This window comes from Pempheris klunzingeri, chromosome 9, assembly GCF_042242105.1.
Source record: "Pempheris klunzingeri isolate RE-2024b chromosome 9, fPemKlu1.hap1, whole genome shotgun sequence".
NCBI lineage: Eukaryota > Metazoa > Chordata > Actinopteri > Acropomatiformes > Pempheridae > Pempheris > Pempheris klunzingeri.
Window position 1 is genome coordinate 9,784,994 of NC_092020.1, and position 15,304 is coordinate 9,800,297.

Consider the following 15,304-nt stretch of genomic DNA (forward strand, 5'->3'; position numbering starts at 1 on the left):
CAAGATATTCTAGCCGGGCTAGTCTGTTGAGTACTGATTTCTCGTCTCCAAGTTCTGTTGCGGATAGAACAGAAAAGTGGTGATGAACAATTAGCAAATGTTATCTGTGATGAACAATTAGCAAATGTTGTATGTGATGAACAACAAGTAAATGTTATCTGTGATGAACAATGAGTAAATGTTATCAGTGATGAACAATGAGCAAATGCTATATGTGATGAACAATGAGCAAATGATCTGCTCCGGGGGGCGTGGCCGTTTACATGGGCCGGATGGAATTGCCTTTTCTCCTGTCCTCCCCCCCGTCAGCCTGGGGTCCCGTGTCTGGGAATGGCCTCCAAACCTCTGACACTTGCAACTCATACTTACCTGGCAGGGGAGATACCATGATCAAGAAGGTGGTTCACCCAGAGCGAGGCTCGGCCATTGCACTGCGGCCGTGCTGACCTCTGCGAATTCCCCAAATGTGGGAATCTCGACTGCAAAATTTCTGGTAGTGGGGGACTGCGTTCGCGCTCTCCCCTGATCGACATGTCAAAGAGAAGCAAGATATTCTAGCGGGGCTAGTCTGTTGAGTACTGATTTCTCGTCTCCAAGTTCTGTCCGCAAAGTGGTGATGAACAATTAGCAAATGTTATCTGTGATGAACAATTCGCAAATGTTGTATGTGATGAACAATTAGCAAATGCTATGTGTGATGAACAATTAGCAAATGTTATCTGTGATGTTGTATGTGATGAACAACAAGTAAATGTTATCTGTGATGAACAATGAGTAAATGTTATCAGTGATGAACAATGAGCAAATGCTATATGTGATGAACAATTAGCAAATGTTATCTGTGATGAACAATTAGCAAATGTTATCTGTGATGAACAATGAGCAAATGATCTGCTCCGGGGGGCGTGGCCGTTTACATGGGCCGGATGGAATTGCCTTTTCTCCTCTCCTCCCCCCGTCAGCCTGGGGTCCCGTGTCTGGGAATGGCCTCCAAACCTCTGACACTTGCAACTCATACTTACCTGGCAGGGGAGATACCATGATCAAGAAGGTGGTTCACCCAGAGCGAGGCTCGGCCATTGCACTGCGGCCGTGCTGACCTCTGCGAATTCCCCAAATGTGGGAATCTCGACTGCAAAATTTCTGGTAGTGGGGGACTGCGTTCGCGCTCTCCCCTGATCGACATGTCAAAGAGAAGCAAGATATTCTAGCCGGGCTAGTCTGTTGAGTACTGATTTCTCGTCTCCAAGTTCTGTTGCGGATAGAACAGAAAAGTGGTGATGAACAATTAGCAAATGTTATCTGTGATGAACAATTAGCAAATGTTGTATGTGATGAACAACAAGTAAATGTTATCTGTGATGAACAATGAGTAAATGTTATCAGTGATGAACAATGAGCAAATGCTATATGTGATGAACAATGAGCAAATGATCTGCTCCGGGGGGCGTGGCCGTTTACATGGGCCGGATGGAATTGCCTTTTCTCCTGTCCTCCCCCCCGTCAGCCTGGGGTCCCGTGTCTGGGAATGGCCTCCAAACCTCTGACACTTGCAACTCATACTTACCTGGCAGGGGAGATACCATGATCAAGAAGGTGGTTCACCCAGAGCGAGGCTCGGCCATTGCACTGCGGCCGTGCTGACCTCTGCGAATTCCCCAAATGTGGGAATCTCGACTGCAAAATTTCTGGTAGTGGGGCACTGCGTTCGCGCTCTCCCCTGATCGACATGTCAAAGAGAAGCAAGATATTCTAGCGGGGCTAGTCTGTTGAGTACTGATTTCTCGTCTCCAAGTCCTGTCTGAAAGTGGTGATGAACAATTAGCAAATGTTATCTGTGATGAACAATTCGCAAATGTTGTATGTGATGAACAATTAGCAAATGCTATGTGTGATGAACAATGAGCAAATGTTATCTGTGATGTTGTATGTGATGAACAACAAGTAAATGTTATCAGTGATGAACAATGAGCAAATGCTATATGTGATGAACAATTAGCAAATGTTATCTGTGATGAACAATTAGCAAATGTTATCTGTGATGAACAATGAGCAAATGATCTGCTCCGGGGGGCGTGGCCGTTTACATGGGCCGGATGGAATTGCCTTTTCTCCTCTCCTCCCCCCGTCAGCCTGGGGTCCCGTGTCTGGGAATGGCCTCCAAACCTCTGACACTTGCAACTCATACTTACCTGGCAGGGGAGATACCATGATCAAGAAGGTGGTTCACCCAGAGCGAGGCTCGGCCATTGCACTGCGGCCGTGCTGACCTCTGCGAATTCCCCAAATGTGGGAATCTCGACTGCAAAATTTCTGGTAGTGGGGGACTGCGTTCGCGCTCTCCCCTGATCGACATGTCAAAAAGAAGCAAGATATTCTAGCGGGGCTAGTCTGTTGAGTACTGATTTCTCGTCTCCAAGTTCTGTCCGCAAAGTGGTGATGAACAATTAGCAAATGTTATCTGTGATGAACAATTCGCAAATGTTGTATGTGATGAACAATTAGCAAATGCTATGTGTGATGAACAATTAGCAAATGTTATCTGTGATGTTGTATGTGATGAACAACAAGTAAATGTTATCTGTGATGAACAATGAGTAAATGTTATCAGTGATGAACAATGAGCAAATGCTATATGTGATGAACAATTAGCAAATGTTATCTGTGATGAACAATTAGCAAATGTTATCTGTGATGAACAATTAGCAAATGTTATCTGTGATGAACAATTAGCAAATGATCTGCTCCGGGGGGCGTGGCCGTTTACATGGGCCGGATGGAATTGCCTTTTCTCCTCTCCTCCCCCCGTCAGCCTGGGGTCCCGTGTCTGGGAATGGCCTCCAAACCTCTGACACTTGCAACTCATACTTACCTGGCAGGGGAGATACCATGATCAAGAAGGTGGTTCACCCAGAGCGAGGCTCGGCCATTGCACTGCGGCCGTGCTGACCTCTGCGAATTCCCCAAATGTGGGAATCTCGACTGCAAAATTTCTGGTAGTGGGGGACTGCGTTCGCGCTCTCCCCTGATCGACATGTCAAAGAGAAGCAAGATATTCTAGCGGGGCTAGTCTGTTGAGTACTGATTTCTCGTCTCCAAGTTCTGTCCGCAAAGTGGTGATGAACAATTAGCAAATGTTATCTGTGATGTTGTATGTGATGAACAACAAGTAAATGTTATCTGTGATGAACAATGAGTAAATGTTATCAGTGATGAACAATGAGCAAATGCTATATGTGATGAACAATTAGCAAATGTTATCTGTGATGAACAATTAGCAAATGTTATCTGTGATGAACAATGAGCAAATGATCTGCTCCGGGGGGCGTGGCCGTTTACATGGGCCGGATGGAATTGCCTTTTCTCCTCTCCTCCCCCCGTCAGCCTGGGGTCCCGTGTCTGGGAATGGCCTCCAAACCTCTGACACTTGCAACTCATACTTACCTGGCAGGGGAGATACCATGATCAAGAAGGTGGTTCACCCAGAGCGAGGCTCGGCCATTGCACTGCGGCCGTGCTGACCTCTGCGAATTCCCCAAATGTGGGAATCTCGACTGCAAAATTTCTGGTAGTGGGGGACTGCGTTCGCGCTCTCCCCTGATCGACATGTCAAAGAGAAGCAAGATATTCTAGCGGGGCTAGTCTGTTGAGTACTGATTTCTCGTCTCCAAGTTCTGTTGCGGATAGAACAGAAAAGTGGTGATGAACAATTAGCAAATGTTATCTGTGATGAACAATTAGCAAATGTTGTATGTGATGAACAACAAGTAAATGTTATCTGTGATGAACAATGAGTAAATGTTATCAGTGATGAACAATGAGCAAATGCTATATGTGATGAACAATGAGCAAATGATCTGCTCCGGGGGGCGTGGCCGTTTACATGGGCCGGATGGAATTGCCTTTTCTCCTGTCCTCCCCCCCGTCAGCCTGGGGTCCCGTGTCTGGGAATGGCCTCCAAACCTCTGACACTTGCAACTCATACTTACCTGGCAGGGGAGATACCATGATCAAGAAGGTGGTTCACCCAGAGCGAGGCTCGGCCATTGCACTGCGGCCGTGCTGACCTCTGCGAATTCCCCAAATGTGGGAATCTCGACTGCAAAATTTCTGGTAGTGGGGCACTGCGTTCGCGCTCTCCCCTGATCGACATGTCAAAGAGAAGCAAGATATTCTAGCGGGGCTAGTCTGTTGAGTACTGATTTCTCGTCTCCAAGTCCTGTCTGAAAATGGTGATGAACAATTAGCAAATGTTATCTGTGATGAACAATTCGCAAATGTTGTATGTGATGAACAATTAGCAAATGCTATGTGTGATGAACAATGAGCAAATGTTATCTGTGATGTTGTATGTGATGAACAACAAGTAAATGTTATCAGTGATGAACAATGAGCAAATGCTATATGTGATGAACAATTAGCAAATGTTATCTGTGATGAACAATTAGCAAATGTTATCTGTGATGAACAATGAGCAAATGATCTGCTCCGGGGGGCGTGGCCGTTTACATGGGCCGGATGGAATTGCCTTTTCTCCTCTCCTCCCCCCGTCAGCCTGGGGTCCCGTGTCTGGGAATGGCCTCCAAACCTCTGACACTTGCAACTCATACTTACCTGGCAGGGGAGATACCATGATCAAGAAGGTGGTTCACCCAGAGCGAGGCTCGGCCATTGCACTGCGGCCGTGCTGACCTCTGCGAATTCCCCAAATGTGGGAATCTCGACTGCAAAATTTCTGGTAGTGGGGGACTGCGTTCGCGCTCTCCCCTGATCGACATGTCAAAAAGAAGCAAGATATTCTAGCGGGGCTAGTCTGTTGAGTACTGATTTCTCGTCTCCAAGTTCTGTCCGCAAAGTGGTGATGAACAATTAGCAAATGTTATCTGTGATGAACAATTCGCAAATGTTGTATGTGATGAACAATTAGCAAATGCTATGTGTGATGAACAATTAGCAAATGTTATCTGTGATGTTGTATGTGATGAACAACAAGTAAATGTTATCTGTGATGAACAATGAGTAAATGTTATCAGTGATGAACAATGAGCAAATGCTATATGTGATGAACAATTAGCAAATGTTATCTGTGATGAACAATTAGCAAATGTTATCTGTGATGAACAATTAGCAAATGTTATCTGTGATGAACAATTAGCAAATGATCTGCTCCGGGGGGCGTGGCCGTTTACATGGGCCGGATGGAATTGCCTTTTCTCCTCTCCTCCCCCCGTCAGCCTGGGGTCCCGTGTCTGGGAATGGCCTCCAAACCTCTGACACTTGCAACTCATACTTACCTGGCAGGGGAGATACCATGATCAAGAAGGTGGTTCACCCAGAGCGAGGCTCGGCCATTGCACTGCGGCCGTGCTGACCTCTGCGAATTCCCCAAATGTGGGAATCTCGACTGCAAAATTTCTGGTAGTGGGGGACTGCGTTCGCGCTCTCCCCTGATCGACATGTCAAAGAGAAGCAAGATATTCTAGCGGGGCTAGTCTGTTGAGTACTGATTTCTCGTCTCCAAGTTCTGTTGCGGATAGAACAGAAAAGTGGTGATGAACAATTAGGAAATGTTATCTGTGATGAACAATTAGCAAATGTTGTATGTGATGAACAACAAGTAAATGTTATCTGTGATGAACAATGAGTAAATGTTATCAGTGATGAACAATGAGCAAATGCTATATGTGATGAACAATGAGCAAATGATCTGCTCCGGGGGGCGTGGCCGTTTACATGGGCCGGATGGAATTGCCTTTTCTCCTGTCCTCCCCCCCGTCAGCCTGGGGTCCCGTGTCTGGGAATGGCCTCCAAACCTCTGACACTTGCAACTCATACTTACCTGGCAGGGGAGATACCATGATCAAGAAGGTGGTTCACCCAGAGCGAGGCTCGGCCATTGCACTGCGGCCGTGCTGACCTCTGCGAATTCCCCAAATGTGGGAATCTCGACTGCAAAATTTCTGGTAGTGGGGGACTGCGTTCGCGCTCTCCCCTGATCGACATGTCAAAGAGAAGCAAGATATTCTAGCCGGGCTAGTCTGTTGAGTACTGATTTCTCGTCTCCAAGTTCTGTTGCGGATAGAACAGAAAAGTGGTGATGAACAATTAGCAAATGTTATCTGTGATGAACAATTAGCAAATGTTGTATGTGATGAACAACAAGTAAATGTTATCTGTGATGAACAATGAGTAAATGTTATCAGTGATGAACAATGAGCAAATGCTATATGTGATGAACAATGAGCAAATGATCTGCTCCGGGGGGCGTGGCCGTTTACATGGGCCGGATGGAATTGCCTTTTCTCCTGTCCTCCCCCCCGTCAGCCTGGGGTCCCGTGTCTGGGAATGGCCTCCAAACCTCTGACACTTGCAACTCATACTTACCTGGCAGGGGAGATACCATGATCAAGACGGTGGTTCACCCAGAGCGAGGCTCGGCCATTGCACTGCGGCCGTGCTGACCTCTGCGAATTCCCCAAATGTGGGAATCTCGACTGCAAAATTTCTGGTAGTGGGGGACTGCGTTCGCGCTCTCCCCTGATCGACATGTCAAAGAGAAGCAAGATATTCTAGCGGGGCTAGTCTGTTGAGTACTGATTTCTCGTCTCCAAGTTCTGTCCGCAAAGTGGTGATGAACAATTAGCAAATGTTATCTGTGATGAACAATTCGCAAATGTTGTATGTGATGAACAATTAGCAAATGCTATGTGTGATGAACAATTAGCAAATGTTATCTGTGATGTTGTATGTGATGAACAACAAGTAAATGTTATCTGTGATGAACAATGAGTAAATGTTATCAGTGATGAACAATGAGCAAATGCTATATGTGATGAACAATTAGCAAATGTTATCTGTGATGAACAATTAGCAAATGTTATCTGTGATGAACAATGAGCAAATGATCTGCTCCGGGGGGCGTGGCCGTTTACATGGGCCGGATGGAATTGCCTTTTCTCCTCTCCTCCCCCCGTCAGCCTGGGGTCCCGTGTCTGGGAATGGCCTCCAAACCTCTGACACTTGCAACTCATACTTACCTGGCAGGGGAGATACCATGATCAAGAAGGTGGTTCACCCAGAGCGAGGCTCGGCCATTGCACTGCGGCTGTGCTGACCTCTGCGAATTCCCCAAATGTGGGAATCTCGACTGCAAAATTTCTGGTAGTGGGGGACTGCGTTCGCGCTCTCCCCTGATCGACATGTCAAAGAGAAGCAAGATATTCTAGCCGGGCTAGTCTGTTGAGTACTGATTTCTCGTCTCCAAGTTCTGTTGCGGATAGAACAGAAAAGTGGTGATGAACAATTAGCAAATGTTATCTGTGATGAACAATTAGCAAATGTTGTATGTGATGAACAACAAGTAAATGTTATCTGTGATGAACAATGAGTAAATGTTATCAGTGATGAACAATGAGCAAATGCTATATGTGATGAACAATGAGCAAATGATCTGCTCCGGGGGGCGTGGCCGTTTACATGGGCCGGATGGAATTGCCTTTTCTCCTGTCCTCCCCCCCGTCAGCCTGGGGTCCCGTGTCTGGGAATGGCCTCCAAACCTCTGACACTTGCAACTCATACTTACCTGGCAGGGGAGATACCATGATCAAGAAGGTGGTTCACCCAGAGCGAGGCTCGGCCATTGCACTGCGGCCGTGCTGACCTCTGCGAATTCCCCAAATGTGGGAATCTCGACTGCAAAATTTCTGGTAGTGGGGGACTGCGTTCGCGCTCTCCCCTGATCGACATGTCAAAGAGAAGCAAGATATTCTAGCCGGGCTAGTCTGTTGAGTACTGATTTCTCGTCTCCAAGTTCTGTTGCGGATAGAACAGAAAAGTGGTGATGAACAATTAGCAAATGTTATCTGTGATGAACAATTAGCAAATGTTGTATGTGATGAACAACAAGTAAATGTTATCTGTGATGAACAATGAGTAAATGTTATCAGTGATGAACAATGAGCAAATGCTATATGTGATGAACAATGAGCAAATGATCTGCTCCGGGGGGCGTGGCCGTTTACATGGGCCGGATGGAATTGCCTTTTCTCCTGTCCTCCCCCCCGTCAGCCTGGGGTCCCGTGTCTGGGAATGGCCTCCAAACCTCTGACACTTGCAACTCATACTTACCTGGCAGGGGAGATACCATGATCAAGACGGTGGTTCACCCAGAGCGAGGCTCGGCCATTGCACTGCGGCCGTGCTGACCTCTGCGAATTCCCCAAATGTGGGAATCTCGACTGCAAAATTTCTGGTAGTGGGGGACTGCGTTCGCGCTCTCCCCTGATCGACATGTCAAAGAGAAGCAAGATATTCTAGCGGGGCTAGTCTGTTGAGTACTGATTTCTCGTCTCCAAGTTCTGTCCGCAAAGTGGTGATGAACAATTAGCAAATGTTATCTGTGATGAACAATTCGCAAATGTTGTATGTGATGAACAATTAGCAAATGCTATGTGTGATGAACAATTAGCAAATGTTATCTGTGATGTTGTATGTGATGAACAACAAGTAAATGTTATCTGTGATGAACAATGAGTAAATGTTATCAGTGATGAACAATGAGCAAATGCTATATGTGATGAACAATTAGCAAATGTTATCTGTGATGAACAATTAGCAAATGTTATCTGTGATGAACAATGAGCAAATGATCTGCTCCGGGGGGCGTGGCCGTTTACATGGGCCGGATGGAATTGCCTTTTCTCCTCTCCTCCCCCCGTCAGCCTGGGGTCCCGTGTCTGGGAATGGCCTCCAAACCTCTGACACTTGCAACTCATACTTACCTGGCAGGGGAGATACCATGATCAAGAAGGTGGTTCACCCAGAGCGAGGCTCGGCCATTGCACTGCGGCCGTGCTGACCTCTGCGAATTCCCCAAATGTGGGAATCTCGACTGCAAAATTTCTGGTAGTGGGGGACTGCGTTCGCGCTCTCCCCTGATCGACATGTCAAAGAGAAGCAAGATATTCTAGCCGGGCTAGTCTGTTGAGTACTGATTTCTCGTCTCCAAGTTCTGTTGCGGATAGAACAGAAAAGTGGTGATGAACAATTAGCAAATGTTATCTGTGATGAACAATTAGCAAATGTTGTATGTGATGAACAACAAGTAAATGTTATCTGTGATGAACAATGAGTAAATGTTATCAGTGATGAACAATGAGCAAATGCTATATGTGATGAACAATGAGCAAATGATCTGCTCCGGGGGGCGTGGCCGTTTACATGGGCCGGATGGAATTGCCTTTTCTCCTGTCCTCCCCCCCGTCAGCCTGGGGTCCCGTGTCTGGGAATGGCCTCCAAACCTCTGACACTTGCAACTCATACTTACCTGGCAGGGGAGATACCATGATCAAGAAGGTGGTTCACCCAGAGCGAGGCTCGGCCATTGCACTGCGGCCGTGCTGACCTCTGCGAATTCCCCAAATGTGGGAATCTCGACTGCAAAATTTCTGGTAGTGGGGGACTGCGTTCGCGCTCTCCCCTGATCGACATGTCAAAGAGAAGCAAGATATTCTAGCGGGGCTAGTCTGTTGAGTACTGATTTCTCGTCTCCAAGTTCTGTCCGCAAAGTGGTGATGAACAATTAGCAAATGTTATCTGTGATGAACAATTCGCAAATGTTGTATGTGATGAACAATTAGCAAATGCTATGTGTGATGAACAATGAGCAAATGTTATCTGTGATGTTGTATGTGATGAACAACAAGTAAATGTTATCTGTGATGAACAATGAGTAAATGTTATCAGTGATGAACAATGAGCAAATGCTATATGTGATGAACAATTAGCAAATGTTATCTGTGATGAACAATTAGCAAATGTTATCTGTGATGAACAATGAGCAAATGATCTGCTCCGGGGGGCGTGGCCGTTTACATGGGCCGGATGGAATTGCCTTTTCTCCTCTCCTCCCCCCGTCAGCCTGGGGTCCCGTGTCTGGGAATGGCCTCCAAACCTCTGACACTTGCAACTCATACTTACCTGGCAGGGGAGATACCATGATCAAGAAGGTGGTTCACCCAGAGCGAGGCTCGGCCATTGCACTGCGGCCGTGCTGACCTCTGCGAATTCCCCAAATGTGGGAATCTCGACTGCAAAATTTCTGGTAGTGGGGGACTGCGTTCGCGCTCTCCCCTGATCGACATGTCAAAAAGAAGCAAGATATTCTAGCGGGGCTAGTCTGTTGAGTACTGATTTCTCGTATCCAAGTTCTGTCTGCAAAGTGGTGATGAACAATTAGCAAATGTTATCTGTGATGAACAATTCGCAAATGTTGTATGTGATGAACAATTAGCAAATGCTATGTGTGATGAACAATTAGCAAATGTTATCTGTGATGTTGTATGTGATGAACAACAAGTAAATGTTATCTGTGATGAACAATGAGTAAATGTTATCAGTGATGAACAATGAGCAAATGCTATATGTGATGAACAATTAGCAAATGTTATCTGTGATGAACAATTAGCAAATGTTATCTGTGATGAACAATTAGCAAATGTTATCTGTGATGAACAATGAGCAAATGATCTGCTCCGGGGGGCGTGGCCGTTTACATGGGCTGGATGGAATTGCCTTTTCTCCTCTCCTCCCCCCGTCAGCCTGGGGTCCCGTGTCTGGGAATGGCCTCCAAACCTCTGACACTTGCAACTCATACTTACCTGGCAGGGGAGATACCATGATCAAGAAGGTGGTTCACCCAGAGCGAGGCTCGGCCATTGCACTGCGGCCGTGCTGACCTCTGCGAATTCCCCAAATGTGGGAATCTCGACTGCAAAATTTCTGGTAGTGGGGGACTGCGTTCGCGCTCTCCCCTGATCGACATGTCAAAGAGAAGCAAGATATTCTAGCGGGGCTAGTCTGTTGAGTACTGATTTCTCGTCTCCAAGTTCTGTTGCGGATAGAACAGAAAAGTGGTGATGAACAATTAGCAAATGTTATCTGTGATGAACAATTAGCAAATGTTGTATGTGATGAACAACAAGTAAATGTTATCTGTGATGAACAATGAGTAAATGTTATCAGTGATGAACAATGAGCAAATGCTATATGTGATGAACAATGAGCAAATGATCTGCTCCGGGGGGCGTGGCCGTTTACATGGGCCGGATGGAATTGCCTTTTCTCCTGTCCTCCCCCCCGTCAGCCTGGGGTCCCGTGTCTGGGAATGGCCTCCAAACCTCTGACACTTGCAACTCATACTTACCTGGCAGGGGAGATACCATGATCAAGAAGGTGGTTCACCCAGAGCGAGGCTCGGCCATTGCACTGCGGCCGTGCTGACCTCTGCGAATTCCCCAAATGTGGGAATCTCGACTGCAAAATTTCTGGTAGTGGGGCACTGCGTTCGCGCTCTCCCCTGATCGACATGTCAAAGAGAAGCAAGATATTCTAGCGGGGCTAGTCTGTTGAGTACTGATTTCTCGTCTCCAAGTTCTGTCCGCAAAGTGGTGATGAACAATTAGCAAATGTTATCTGTGATGAACAATTCGCAAATGTTGTATGTGATGAACAATTAGCAAATGCTATGTGTGATGAACAATGAGCAAATGTTATCTGTGATGTTGTATGTGATGAACAACAAGTAAATGTTATCTGTGATGAACAATGAGTAAATGTTATCAGTGATGAACAATGAGCAAATGCTATATGTGATGAACAATTAGCAAATGTTATCTGTGATGAACAATTAGCAAATGTTATCTGTGATGAACAATGAGCAAATGATCTGCTCCGGGGGGCGTGGCCGTTTACATGGGCCGGATGGAATTGCCTTTTCTCCTCTCCTCCCCCCGTCAGCCTGGGGTCCCGTGTCTGGGAATGGCCTCCAAACCTCTGACACTTGCAACTCATACTTACCTGGCAGGGGAGATACCATGATCAAGAAGGTGGTTCACCCAGAGCGAGGCTCGGCCATTGCACTGCGGCCGTGCTGACCTCTGCGAATTCCCCAAATGTGGGAATCTCGACTGCAAAATTTCTGGTAGTGGGGGACTGCGTTCGCGCTCTCCCCTGATCGACATGTCAAAAAGAAGCAAGATATTCTAGCGGGGCTAGTCTGTTGAGTACTGATTTCTCGTCTCCAAGTTCTGTCCGCAAAGTGGTGATGAACAATTAGCAAATGTTATCTGTGATGAACAATTCGCAAATGTTGTATGTGATGAACAATTAGCAAATGCTATGTGTGATGAACAATTAGCAAATGTTATCTGTGATGTTGTATGTGATGAACAACAAGTAAATGTTATCTGTGATGAACAATGAGTAAATGTTATCAGTGATGAACAATGAGCAAATGCTATATGTGATGAACAATTAGCAAATGTTATCTGTGATGAACAATTAGCAAATGTTATCTGTGATGAACAATGAGCAAATGTTATCTGTGATGAACAATTAGCAAATGATCTGCTCCGGGGGGCGTGGCCGTTTACATGGGCCGGATGGAATTGCCTTTTCTCCTCTCCTCCCCCCGTCAGCCTGGGGTCCCGTGTCTGGGAATGGCCTCCAAACCTCTGACACTTGCAACTCATACTTACCTGGCAGGGGAGATACCATGATCAAGAAGGTGGTTCACCCAGAGCGAGGCTCGGCCATTGCACTGCGGCCGTGCTGACCTCTGCGAATTCCCCAAATGTGGGAATCTCGACTGCAAAATTTCTGGTAGTGGGGGACTGCGTTCGCGCTCTCCCCTGATCGACATGTCAAAAAGAAGCAAGATATTCTAGCGGGGCTAGTCTGTTGAGTACTGATTTCTCGTATCCAAGTTCTGTCTGCAAAGTGGTGATGAACAATTAGCAAATGTTATCTGTGATGAACAATTCGCAAATGTTGTATGTGATGAACAATTAGCAAATGCTATGTGTGATGAACAATTAGCAAATGTTATCTGTGATGTTGTATGTGATGAACAACAAGTAAATGTTATCTGTGATGAACAATGAGTAAATGTTATCAGTGATGAACAATGAGCAAATGCTATATGTGATGAACAATTAGCAAATGTTATCTGTGATGAACAATTAGCAAATGTTATCTGTGATGAACAATTAGCAAATGTTATCTGTGATGAACAATGAGCAAATGATCTGCTCCGGGGGGCGTGGCCGTTTACATGGGCTGGATGGAATTGCCTTTTCTCCTCTCCTCCCCCCGTCAGCCTGGGGTCCCGTGTCTGGGAATGGCCTCCAAACCTCTGACACTTGCAACTCATACTTACCTGGCAGGGGAGATACCATGATCAAGAAGGTGGTTCACCCAGAGCGAGGCTCGGCCATTGCACTGCGGCCGTGCTGACCTCTGCGAATTCCCCAAATGTGGGAATCTCGACTGCAAAATTTCTGGTAGTGGGGGACTGCGTTCGCGCTCTCCCCTGATCGACATGTCAAAGAGAAGCAAGATATTCTAGCGGGGCTAGTCTGTTGAGTACTGATTTCTCGTCTCCAAGTTCTGTTGCAGATAGAACAGAAAAGTGGTGATGAACAATTAGCAAATGTTATCTGTGATGAACAATTAGCAAATGTTGTATGTGATGAACAACAAGTAAATGTTATCTGTGATGAACAATGAGTAAATGTTATCAGTGATGAACAATGAGCAAATGCTATATGTGATGAACAATGAGCAAATGATCTGCTCCGGGGGGCGTGGCCGTTTACATGGGCCGGATGGAATTGCCTTTTCTCCTGTCCTCCCCCCCGTCAGCCTGGGGTCCCGTGTCTGGGAATGGCCTCCAAACCTCTGACACTTGCAACTCATACTTACCTGGCAGGGGAGATACCATGATCAAGAAGGTGGTTCACCCAGAGCGAGGCTCGGCCATTGCACTGCGGCCGTGCTGACCTCTGCGAATTCCCCAAATGTGGGAATCTCGACTGCAAAATTTCTGGTAGTGGGGCACTGCGTTCGCGCTCTCCCCTGATCGACATGTCAAAGAGAAGCAAGATATTCTAGCGGGGCTAGTCTGTTGAGTACTGATTTCTCGTCTCCAAGTTCTGTCCGCAAAGTGGTGATGAACAATTAGCAAATGTTATCTGTGATGAACAATTCGCAAATGTTGTATGTGATGAACAATTAGCAAATGCTATGTGTGATGAACAATGAGCAAATGTTATCTGTGATGTTGTATGTGATGAACAACAAGTAAATGTTATCTGTGATGAACAATGAGTAAATGTTATCAGTGATGAACAATGAGCAAATGCTATATGTGATGAACAATTAGCAAATGTTATCTGTGATGAACAATTAGCAAATGTTATCTGTGATGAACAATGAGCAAATGATCTGCTCCGGGGGGCGTGGCCGTTTACATGGGCCGGATGGAATTGCCTTTTCTCCTCTCCTCCCCCCGTCAGCCTGGGGTCCCGTGTCTGGGAATGGCCTCCAAACCTCTGACACTTGCAACTCATACTTACCTGGCAGGGGAGATACCATGATCAAGAAGGTGGTTCACCCAGAGCGAGGCTCGGCCATTGCACTGCGGCCGTGCTGACCTCTGCGAATTCCCCAAATGTGGGAATCTCGACTGCAAAATTTCTGGTAGTGGGGGACTGCGTTCGCGCTCTCCCCTGATCGACATGTCAAAAAGAAGCAAGATATTCTAGCGGGGCTAGTCTGTTGAGTACTGATTTCTCGTCTCCAAGTTCTGTCCGCAAAGTGGTGATGAACAATTAGCAAATGTTATCTGTGATGAACAATTCGCAAATGTTGTATGTGATGAACAATTAGCAAATGCTATGTGTGATGAACAATTAGCAAATGTTATCTGTGATGTTGTATGTGATGAACAACAAGTAAATGTTATCTGTGATGAACAATGAGTAAATGTTATCAGTGATGAACAATGAGCAAATGCTATATGTGATGAACAATTAGCAAATGTTATCTGTGATGAACAATTAGCAAATGTTATCTGTGATGAACAATGAGCAAATGTTATCTGTGATGAACAATTAGCAAATGATCTGCTCCGGGGGGCGTGGCCGTTTACATGGGCCGGATGGAATTGCCTTTTCTCCTCTCCTCCCCCCGTCAGCCTGGGGTCCCGTGTCTGGGAATGGCCTCCAAACCTCTGACACTTGCAACTCATACTTACCTGGCAGGGGAGATACCATGATCAAGAAGGTGGTTCACCCAGAGCGAGGCTCGGCCATTGCACTGCGGCCGTGCTGACCTCTGCGAATTCCCCAAATGTGGGAATCTCGACTGCAAAATTTCTGGTAGTGGGGGACTGCGTTCGCGCTCTCCCCTGATCGACATGTCAAAGAGAAGCAAGATATTCTAGCGGGGCTAGTCTGTTGAGTAC

General features: G+C 46.4%; 25 non-coding genes across 25 annotated transcripts; all 25 read left to right on the forward strand.

Annotated features, from left to right (window-relative positions):
* Positions 1 to 361: 361 nt before the first annotated feature.
* LOC139207747 (U1 spliceosomal RNA) lies at positions 362 to 525 on the forward strand. Its single transcript, XR_011585051.1, has one exon. It is a non-coding gene; the product is annotated as a U1 spliceosomal RNA (small nuclear RNA).
* A 489-nt stretch (positions 526 to 1,014) lies between these two features.
* Positions 1,015 to 1,178, forward strand: LOC139207748 (U1 spliceosomal RNA). The gene has a single exon (XR_011585052.1). It is a non-coding gene; the product is annotated as a U1 spliceosomal RNA (small nuclear RNA).
* Positions 1,179 to 1,559: 381 nt separating this feature from the next.
* LOC139207805 (U1 spliceosomal RNA) lies at positions 1,560 to 1,723 on the forward strand. The gene has a single exon (XR_011585105.1). It is a non-coding gene; the product is annotated as a U1 spliceosomal RNA (small nuclear RNA).
* Positions 1,724 to 2,184: 461 nt separating this feature from the next.
* LOC139207750 (U1 spliceosomal RNA) lies at positions 2,185 to 2,348 on the forward strand. The gene has a single exon (XR_011585054.1). It is a non-coding gene; the product is annotated as a U1 spliceosomal RNA (small nuclear RNA).
* Positions 2,349 to 2,864: 516 nt separating this feature from the next.
* LOC139207751 (U1 spliceosomal RNA) lies at positions 2,865 to 3,028 on the forward strand. The gene has a single exon (XR_011585055.1). It is a non-coding gene; the product is annotated as a U1 spliceosomal RNA (small nuclear RNA).
* A 408-nt stretch (positions 3,029 to 3,436) lies between these two features.
* LOC139207752 (U1 spliceosomal RNA) lies at positions 3,437 to 3,600 on the forward strand. Its single transcript, XR_011585056.1, has one exon. It is a non-coding gene; the product is annotated as a U1 spliceosomal RNA (small nuclear RNA).
* Positions 3,601 to 3,981: 381 nt separating this feature from the next.
* Positions 3,982 to 4,145, forward strand: LOC139207806 (U1 spliceosomal RNA). The gene has a single exon (XR_011585106.1). It is a non-coding gene; the product is annotated as a U1 spliceosomal RNA (small nuclear RNA).
* A 461-nt stretch (positions 4,146 to 4,606) lies between these two features.
* Positions 4,607 to 4,770, forward strand: LOC139207753 (U1 spliceosomal RNA). The gene has a single exon (XR_011585057.1). It is a non-coding gene; the product is annotated as a U1 spliceosomal RNA (small nuclear RNA).
* Positions 4,771 to 5,286: 516 nt separating this feature from the next.
* On the forward strand, positions 5,287 to 5,450 carry LOC139207755 (U1 spliceosomal RNA). The gene has a single exon (XR_011585058.1). It is a non-coding gene; the product is annotated as a U1 spliceosomal RNA (small nuclear RNA).
* A 381-nt stretch (positions 5,451 to 5,831) lies between these two features.
* Positions 5,832 to 5,995, forward strand: LOC139207756 (U1 spliceosomal RNA). The gene has a single exon (XR_011585059.1). It is a non-coding gene; the product is annotated as a U1 spliceosomal RNA (small nuclear RNA).
* Positions 5,996 to 6,376: 381 nt separating this feature from the next.
* LOC139207799 (U1 spliceosomal RNA) lies at positions 6,377 to 6,540 on the forward strand. The gene has a single exon (XR_011585100.1). It is a non-coding gene; the product is annotated as a U1 spliceosomal RNA (small nuclear RNA).
* Positions 6,541 to 7,029: 489 nt separating this feature from the next.
* LOC139207783 (U1 spliceosomal RNA) lies at positions 7,030 to 7,193 on the forward strand. The gene has a single exon (XR_011585085.1). It is a non-coding gene; the product is annotated as a U1 spliceosomal RNA (small nuclear RNA).
* Positions 7,194 to 7,574: 381 nt separating this feature from the next.
* Positions 7,575 to 7,738, forward strand: LOC139207757 (U1 spliceosomal RNA). The gene has a single exon (XR_011585060.1). It is a non-coding gene; the product is annotated as a U1 spliceosomal RNA (small nuclear RNA).
* Positions 7,739 to 8,119: 381 nt separating this feature from the next.
* Positions 8,120 to 8,283, forward strand: LOC139207800 (U1 spliceosomal RNA). The gene has a single exon (XR_011585101.1). It is a non-coding gene; the product is annotated as a U1 spliceosomal RNA (small nuclear RNA).
* Positions 8,284 to 8,772: 489 nt separating this feature from the next.
* LOC139207758 (U1 spliceosomal RNA) lies at positions 8,773 to 8,936 on the forward strand. The gene has a single exon (XR_011585061.1). It is a non-coding gene; the product is annotated as a U1 spliceosomal RNA (small nuclear RNA).
* Positions 8,937 to 9,317: 381 nt separating this feature from the next.
* Positions 9,318 to 9,481, forward strand: LOC139207759 (U1 spliceosomal RNA). The gene has a single exon (XR_011585062.1). It is a non-coding gene; the product is annotated as a U1 spliceosomal RNA (small nuclear RNA).
* A 489-nt stretch (positions 9,482 to 9,970) lies between these two features.
* LOC139207760 (U1 spliceosomal RNA) lies at positions 9,971 to 10,134 on the forward strand. Its single transcript, XR_011585063.1, has one exon. It is a non-coding gene; the product is annotated as a U1 spliceosomal RNA (small nuclear RNA).
* Positions 10,135 to 10,650: 516 nt separating this feature from the next.
* LOC139207762 (U1 spliceosomal RNA) lies at positions 10,651 to 10,814 on the forward strand. The gene has a single exon (XR_011585065.1). It is a non-coding gene; the product is annotated as a U1 spliceosomal RNA (small nuclear RNA).
* Positions 10,815 to 11,195: 381 nt separating this feature from the next.
* LOC139207807 (U1 spliceosomal RNA) lies at positions 11,196 to 11,359 on the forward strand. The gene has a single exon (XR_011585107.1). It is a non-coding gene; the product is annotated as a U1 spliceosomal RNA (small nuclear RNA).
* A 489-nt stretch (positions 11,360 to 11,848) lies between these two features.
* On the forward strand, positions 11,849 to 12,012 carry LOC139207763 (U1 spliceosomal RNA). Its single transcript, XR_011585066.1, has one exon. It is a non-coding gene; the product is annotated as a U1 spliceosomal RNA (small nuclear RNA).
* A 516-nt stretch (positions 12,013 to 12,528) lies between these two features.
* On the forward strand, positions 12,529 to 12,692 carry LOC139207764 (U1 spliceosomal RNA). The gene has a single exon (XR_011585067.1). It is a non-coding gene; the product is annotated as a U1 spliceosomal RNA (small nuclear RNA).
* A 516-nt stretch (positions 12,693 to 13,208) lies between these two features.
* LOC139207765 (U1 spliceosomal RNA) lies at positions 13,209 to 13,372 on the forward strand. Its single transcript, XR_011585068.1, has one exon. It is a non-coding gene; the product is annotated as a U1 spliceosomal RNA (small nuclear RNA).
* Positions 13,373 to 13,753: 381 nt separating this feature from the next.
* LOC139207809 (U1 spliceosomal RNA) lies at positions 13,754 to 13,917 on the forward strand. Its single transcript, XR_011585109.1, has one exon. It is a non-coding gene; the product is annotated as a U1 spliceosomal RNA (small nuclear RNA).
* A 489-nt stretch (positions 13,918 to 14,406) lies between these two features.
* Positions 14,407 to 14,570, forward strand: LOC139207766 (U1 spliceosomal RNA). The gene has a single exon (XR_011585069.1). It is a non-coding gene; the product is annotated as a U1 spliceosomal RNA (small nuclear RNA).
* Positions 14,571 to 15,086: 516 nt separating this feature from the next.
* On the forward strand, positions 15,087 to 15,250 carry LOC139207767 (U1 spliceosomal RNA). The gene has a single exon (XR_011585070.1). It is a non-coding gene; the product is annotated as a U1 spliceosomal RNA (small nuclear RNA).
* Positions 15,251 to 15,304: the final 54 nt, after the last annotated feature.